Raw genomic sequence first — 7670 nt, 5'->3', positions numbered from 1 at the left:
ACACTGACCTTTGACCTCTGTCCTGAAGCGGACATGTCACTATCTTCCTGCAGCCGCGTGTGTGTGTGTGTGTGTGTGTGTGTGTGTGTGTGTGTGTGTGTGTGTGTGTGTGTGTCTGTGTACCTCTGGTAAACCTCCGTATGACCTTACAGAGCTCTTGTGTTTTCCCTGCGAGTCCTTGGCTCCTCTGAGGTCGGACTTATCAGGGGATCAACCACGTTTCACTCATTAGAGCCTTGGCTAAGATCTGGCGCTCAGCCTGGGCTGTGTGTGTGTGTGTGTGTGTGTGTGTGTCTGTGTGTGTGTGTGTGTGTGTTTGCTGCATCACCGAGGCCCAATTTGACACAAATCCACGGAGCTTTGTATCAAAGCCTGAACTATGTCCAAACACTCTCCTCTTCAAAGTCTCCTTAAATGGGAAGAAGGCCTCAGGTTCTCCAGTGGAGGAGACAGAGGAGCCTAATGCCCCCCCCCCTCCACTCGATGAAGGTGGGCGTCAGGGAGCTGAGTCATCTGCTGACCTTCTCCTGCCCCCCCCCCCATCATATCATCAGGAACACCTAATTGCTGCTCATTATTTTCAGGACGAGAGATGGAGGGAGAGCGGGAGACGTGTTTCCCAGCAGGAGGTTGGATTCCCAGTGAGTGGGGGTGAGGGGGGGGGGTAATGGTTTTCTGTCTGCGAGATGTCGGCCACAGTCACTGTAATAAGTGAAGAGCCATATTCCACAGGTGCGTGCACGTTTCTGTTTCTGCGTGGTGGAACCTCGACCTGCTGCAGATCCACGAAGCAGCTCCTCCCTCTGATCGAGTTCTCGGATCCTCGATGATTTAAACAGCCTCAGTTTTCTCATTAAAGAGGCAGAAACAGGTGTTAATCAAATAGTGGGTGTTTGTAATTGAATGAGAGCCTCTGCTAATCAGCTGTGACTGCAGCCCCGAGTATTTGCAGCCCGTTTATGAAAAGGCTTTTCAATGCAATGAAAAGCATCTTTGTGTGTTCAGGGACACTGAGTCTGTCTGTGAGCTGATAGAGTCTGACACTGTTTGGATGTTTAACATAAACAGCTCTTGGTATTGTTACCCACTTGGTTCTTTATCGGGCTGATACGGAGACATGGACTCACCGCAGATTCATTCAGGATTAATATAGACAGTTTAAAGTTTCTCTAATGTGAGTGCAGCTCTCATGAGTCTCATTTACAGACGTCTATAACTTCCTGACCTCCGAGTGTGAGCAGCTCTGTCTTTTATTTATCTCAATAATCATAATTAAAATGATAATATGGATCTAATTGATGAGGAGGGTGTCACGGTGACGCTCTCAGCAGAAGCTCATTCCCATCTGTAGGAAGGAAATACTCAACTTTACCTCAACGTAATTTGTCCCTGAAGGTTTGACTGCAGGACATCGATGAGTATACGAGACACAATACAGAATACATAGAAGAGGAGGTTTGAACAACAATGGTCCCAGGTTGATCTTACAATTGATGAATGAATACAATAAAAACTAGAATAATAAATACTACAAGAGCTAAAAAAAATACCAAGAAAGCCTTCAACTTTCACACGGAGCTTTACAGGTGGAATCTGATCAGGAAGCCATGACGGTGAAAAAGTGAAACTCAGGGTGAAGACGGTGAGAACTGACAGATAAGAAGAGATTTGCTCTCAACCTGTTTGTGGTTCAGTGAGGTTCCTGTGCTGGACCCGAATGTGAGTCTGATGAAATTAACCGAGGATCTTTACGATCTCCCGATGAAGAACCACTTCCATCAACACAGGGACCGAGGACTTCCAGTAAATGTTTATGGTCACGACAGAAAGAAGTCAAAACTCTCACAGCTCGTTTGGTCCGGACCTTTCCGACTTTTCAGTTTAGTCTAAATCAAAACAACCGGTGTGAGAGTTTAGCTAACATGGAACAGAACTCGATCAGGACTTTTCATGTCAAGAACTCAAGGTCACACAGACTCAGTCCGTCTTTCATTTTGAATTCACTTGTGCTTTACTGGCACCAGACTGACGATCCGACTCCGTGGAAGAGTGTTCAGAAAAATACATTTTAGCTCAACTCATATCTGTTGGTGTTCCTCAAGATTATTCGGGATATCAATTCTGGAGATAGATTCAGTAAATAGAGATCATTCGAGGAGGAGTTTATCTTTCCTCCTCCTTCTCCTCCGACCCAGTAACCTTGATTCTTTGTTCTCACACGGATCCTGTTTAACCAGCAGCCGTCTGACCTCTCTCAAGAGTTGGATTTGGCCCAGGTGGCTCTGAGGACGGAACTGATTTACAGGTGCTCTGACACGCATCGTAATCAGGATGGTGTCGCCAGGAGGTAATTCATCGGAAACCTCCCGAGCTGAGAACGCCAACAACGAGAGGAGAGGAAACGAGAGGAGAGGAAACGAGAGGAGAGGAAACGAAGAGCCGGACCACGACGGGCTCGAGGTCGAACGAACACAACAACAGGAGGAAGGCAGACGTTTTCCAGGACTCCTGTTCATGATCACGATCTTACTGTTGAGTCTCCTAACGTCAAAAGCTGCAGGCTCCGGTTGGACAGTCATCACTGAAGGAGCTCGCTCGCCGTCTCGTCCACAGCAGCTGTGAGGTCACCGAGGCTCCATGGCAACCAGACTTTGAAATTAGTGTCTCTGAACGGCTGTAATTTTGCAAAGAAGGAAAGTGACGAGAGACGAGAAGACCCGGTGTTTCTGATTCATCGTCTAAGAAAAGATCCGTCCGGCGTCTTTTCATTCCTCACATTCTTCATCCTCGTCACTCAGAAGCTGTTTCACACATGAACTCTAAATATGTGGACACGATTTTACGGACATTTTGTGTAGTTGGTGTTTGTGAAGCAGCAGCAGCAGGTTGTCGAGTTCCGACTCGGTCACAACAACAGGAACACGTGGGGAACATTCAGGCGAGGGGCGGAGCCTGTAGAGCAGCAGGAGGCGGGACATGACGTATAAACTCTGCTGTGGACAGATCAGTGTTGTTGTTTACAGCTCATCCACACCGGCGTCGGCCCTGGAATCTCCTCGTGTTTCCAAGTTGACGTCTTCGTCTTCTACGTGTGCCGCTCCTCTTCTTCATCCTGAGATATTTCATCATCAACAAGTCCACTCGCTCTCTGACACACAGATATTTGTTGAATCAAATCAACAAAACACCCACACAAGCAGATGAAGTGAGGAAGTGGGTTTTCCTGTTCCCTCGGAGGAGCAGACTTCCCGTGTCGTTGTGCGTCGCTGATGTGTGCGTCCTCGTGCACACCTGAGGCAGCGCTGCAGGACGAATGAGAATCACCACGACCTCCTCTCCTCCGTCTCTTTGTCTTCACTCGATGTCGCCGGAGGCTGGCGGCAGCGTCACTTGTGGTTTTCTCAGAGAATAAAAGGCAGAAGAACAGAGAGGAGGCGGATGATCTGTGTGTAGAGATCAGTTCTGATGTTGTCTCTGAACACACACTGCTCCGGTGTGTGTGTGTGTGTGCTGCTACACATGAAGTTTGTGTGTCTGTAATAGTAAATAAATTCCACGGCCCCACTTCACGATCATCAACACATCTCTTTCCTTTCAGGGGTCGAATCCTTCTTTGAGTTGAAGCATCATAAATGAAACGACGTCACGAACAGGATTCGAACCTGTGCGGGGAAACCCCATTGGATTTCGAGTCCAACGCCTTAACCTCTCGGCCACCGTGACTGTATTGATACCTTGTAAAGCACAATCCATCAGGTGATAGGTCAGGCTGGGGAGGATCCAGCTGTTGGGGCCTTTGTTTCTCAGGGATCGAAGGACCAGTTGAAGGAGCCTTAGAAATGCGATGACCTCGTTGAAACGCAGCCTCGGCAGGAAGCCGCCAGTGAATCATGACCACAAGAGGGCAGCGTTTCCTTATCCGAGATATTTTTGTTTCATTATATTACATTTCATTTAGCTGATGCTTTTATCCAAAGCGACTTACAATAAGTGCATTCAACCCCGAGGGAACAAACCAAGAACAACAAGAATCAAGAAAGTACAATTTCTTCAAAAATAAAGCAAAACTACAAAATGCTATCAGTAAGTGCCATTTAAGTGCAAGTTTCCAAAATTGTTAGTTTTTTTTTTTATTATTATTATTTTATTCAAGGTACAGTCAGAAGAGGTGTGTTTTTAGTTTGCGGCGGAATTGATCGACAATCACCACTTCCTCCATTTCTGAAGGAAGTGGGCATTTTTCATTCTACTTTTTATAGCAGAAAAACTAATGAGCTTCTCAGGGACTCGGAGTGAAGTGGCGTCTCATCAGATTCTGCAGAAGTTTGAATAAACACAATGTTTCTGAATTCAGACGAGCACAGTTTAGAGCTTTGTTTACATTATATTCCTCTGATTCTGAGCCTCTGGTGATTTCACACTCGAAACTTCCTTCTCCTGGAATCTGATGATGCTTGTGTCCTCCACAAAGTCAGAAACCACAGAATCGCTCAGTGTTTGATCTTTAATACATCACATCAGTGTTGTCAGGCTGAAAAACCGCTGCGAGCTTTCTCTGCCGTCACAAAACAGAACGATAGCTTCCCTCAGATTGTTCTCCTTTCTTTCTTCTCTTCAAGGTGAAGCGTGCGGCAGCCAGTCTTCGTGCCGATCTCTGGAAACGAAGTGAAGATGACAGAAGAGAAGACGTGGAAACAGTTTGGTGAGTTCACCTTCTTCTCTCGTATTCTGTCTTTCTCATCAGCAAAGTGACGGACGTGTTTAAAAAACTAAGAAATTTGTTCTCGAGGATCCAGCGTTTGACAAATGAGTAAAGATTAATTTATTCTGACTTACCGTATAAAAAGAGATAATGAGGAATCGTATTTCAGTGACATTCAGTTCTATCAAACACATTGTGGCTGGTTTCGTTACAATTTATAACACAGATGTTTATTAGAACCTTTATATTCAGATCATTCGAATCTCTAGGATCCTGTGGTCACATGTAGTTTTCTGTAAATACCTTTTTTTGTCCTGTTCTCTCGACATGAAGCTTCTTTAACTCTGAGCTTTGAGGAACAAACCTCTTCTTCATCTTCCCACAATCCCATTTGGCTCTGAATTATTGAAGCGACCGGTACTTTGGGGCGAAAAACTGAGTGAGTTTCGACTTCTTTTTTGGAAAACCACTTTTCTTTCCAGCCCACACGTACACACGCACCTTCAGATGAACCCCCCCCCCCAAAAAAAAAGCTCCCACATGTGTTGTGTAGTGAAGCGCTCATGCAGACGGCTGCGCCGGGCGACCTCACCCTCCTCCCAGCCCCCCGCCGCCCCCCTGCTTCAGTCCAGCGGAGGCCGGTACACTTACATAAGCCGACCCTCACCTCACTGCCCTGCTCCCTTTTACTGTTACTCCCGGCTCGGTGCCTCTCACAGACTCTGCCCGTCGATATGTTTTATTCTCTGCAGAGCTGAACTGAAGCGTGTCCAGTAAACTGCTGCTGTCGCCGTGATGGAGCGTCTTTGTCCTGCACGTAAAGATCAAAGCCTCATGGGTGAAAGAGGGGAAGAAGAAATGCAGCTTCACCAGCTAGCACCCTGGGGTCACCATGGAGACAGGAGTGTTTCGGGTAAAGTCGTCTTAACAGGCTCTGCTTGTTAAACACTGAGGAACCGGCTGATGCTGAGTGTTAAAAGCAGCTCGGGTCACGCCTCCATGCGTGTGCTTGGCGTGACCGCTGAAGGTTCAGTTAGAGAACGAGGAAACTTTGAACCTCTCGTGATGACTGCGTGCTGCTGTGAGATGTTTTTAGAGAGTAGCAAAGTGAAAAGGTGACGGCGAGGTCAGGAGCTAAGTTCAGACACTTTCCAGGATCCTGGGGAAACCGGGGAACTTTATTTCGAGTCACAGAAAACTGCTTCTGAAAAATAACTTTCCTCATCTTCCTCATCTTTTCTGCTGAGAGCAAACGGTCGTATCTCTGTAATAAAAAGTTCTCAGCTCAGGGAAGAGAAGTTGGCACTGACGACCGCGGATGGTTAATTGGATCCACATCTTCAGGATCTTCAGTGTCACACTGTTGGTTTGTGAACTCCCACAGAAAGGTCAGGTGTGTGTGTGTGTTTTTTGACGGCTCCCCTGTGATCGCCCCCTGGTGTCTGGGATGCAGTATAAACCACAAACCCCACCTCCTCCATGTTAGCAGATTGGACGTGGACCAAACTACAAAATCAAAGTAGACGTTAAATGTATCTCAAAGATGGTTTATATCATTTCAGGTAGTTCTTATCACTCTGATGTCGAAGTTTTCACGTTCCTGGTTGTGATTAGTTATTTTATGATATTAAAACAGGCTGAGACGTTATGACTCATGATTGGTCGAGTGCAGCCATGGGCGGGACATCGTCACCACGACTCCACTCTACTCTCACACTACTGCACAGACTCCAAATGACTCGATCACCACAAAATGGCAGCGTTTGTATCGGAGATATTTTAGCTTAATTTCCGATAGTGTTAGAAAGTGGAGACACGTCGTTCAGAGTCATCGATCGACTTTGTTTACAGAGGAGCGGCGGATCAACGGATTCATGGAGGAAATGACTCAGCTGATTGGTCAGCCTTAGGGTCCTCTGCTCTTTGTTTTCTGACCGGAGAAGATCCAGAGTGAGTGAAACCTTCTACAGTAGGTTTTTATTATTGAAACACAGCGACATGTGCCTGGATTGAATGTGCTGCAGTGTTTCCTCTTTACTCCATGAACTTCCTGTCAGTGTGGATTAGTGCTGGGCCGCCGCTTCGCCCTGGAGAGGAGCTGTTTAGATAACTCCAGCTTCAGCCTGATTTATGGCAGAGATGAAGTGAAAGCAGGAGAACGTGTTGCTGTTGAAGGACGTTTACACAGAATCAACCTGCTCGCTGCCACAGAACACGACAGCGTGAACACACCTGAGGCGACTCGTCCGGGACAGATGTGACGCCCCTCAGCAGGAGGAAGTGATCTCAGGCTGTAATTCATCTTGAACTGGTTTAATATAGTTTAACCACCTTTAATTAGGGCCCGAGCACAGACATCAAAGGTGTCTGGTGAGACCCTATTGAAATTGTAAGGATTATTATTATTATTATTATTATTCAGGCAAATGAATTGGCTTTTTGAGGGCTTTAACATGCTCAACTTCTTACCAAAATTTGCAGAAAGTTAGAAAGTGGTGAAAATTTACGTATTCTGAAGGAATTTTCATTATACTTAAATTTCATTTGACTCTGATTTAGAATCAGCTGATTGATCCTCATTAATGTGATTTTCTGTGTTTGTTTGATAAACTCACACACAGGAACTTTACATTAATTCAGCCCCATTCATTTCATCATTATTGTGAACAAAGGTTAAACGTTTGAAACCACGGGAGCGAGAAACCTAAACTGTTGGATTCTGGCCTGCAACCAACCTACTGTTTAATCACACGTAGAAAACGAGCTCCGTCGTGAACGCTATCACGTACTCACGTAATTGCTTAAGTACTACATGTGTTACTGCAGGATTCCCGTAGAGGGCACACCACAGACCTCAGACTAAAGATTGTAGAAAGCTCTGCTCCAGGACCCAGACAAAATGCAGCTTCTGATCTCTCTGCAACTTCCGTGCATTCAACATAAACAAAGAATGCGAAACTATGAAGCC

At 46.0% G+C, this 7670-nt stretch overlaps 1 non-coding gene across 1 annotated transcript; it reads right to left on the bottom strand.

Annotated features, from left to right (window-relative positions):
- Window positions 1-3641: 3641 nt before the first annotated feature.
- On the bottom strand, window positions 3642-3723 carry trnas-cga (transfer RNA serine (anticodon CGA)). Its single transcript has one exon. It is a non-coding gene; the product is annotated as a tRNA-Ser (tRNA).
- Window positions 3724-7670: the final 3947 nt, after the last annotated feature.

The sequence above is a fragment of the Limanda limanda genome, chromosome 3 (genome assembly GCF_963576545.1).
Source record: "Limanda limanda chromosome 3, fLimLim1.1, whole genome shotgun sequence".
In the NCBI taxonomy this organism is placed as follows: domain Eukaryota; kingdom Metazoa; phylum Chordata; class Actinopteri; order Pleuronectiformes; family Pleuronectidae; genus Limanda; species Limanda limanda.
The sequence above is the reverse complement of the archived record's forward strand: the minus strand, read 5'-3'. Positions and strand labels throughout refer to the sequence as shown.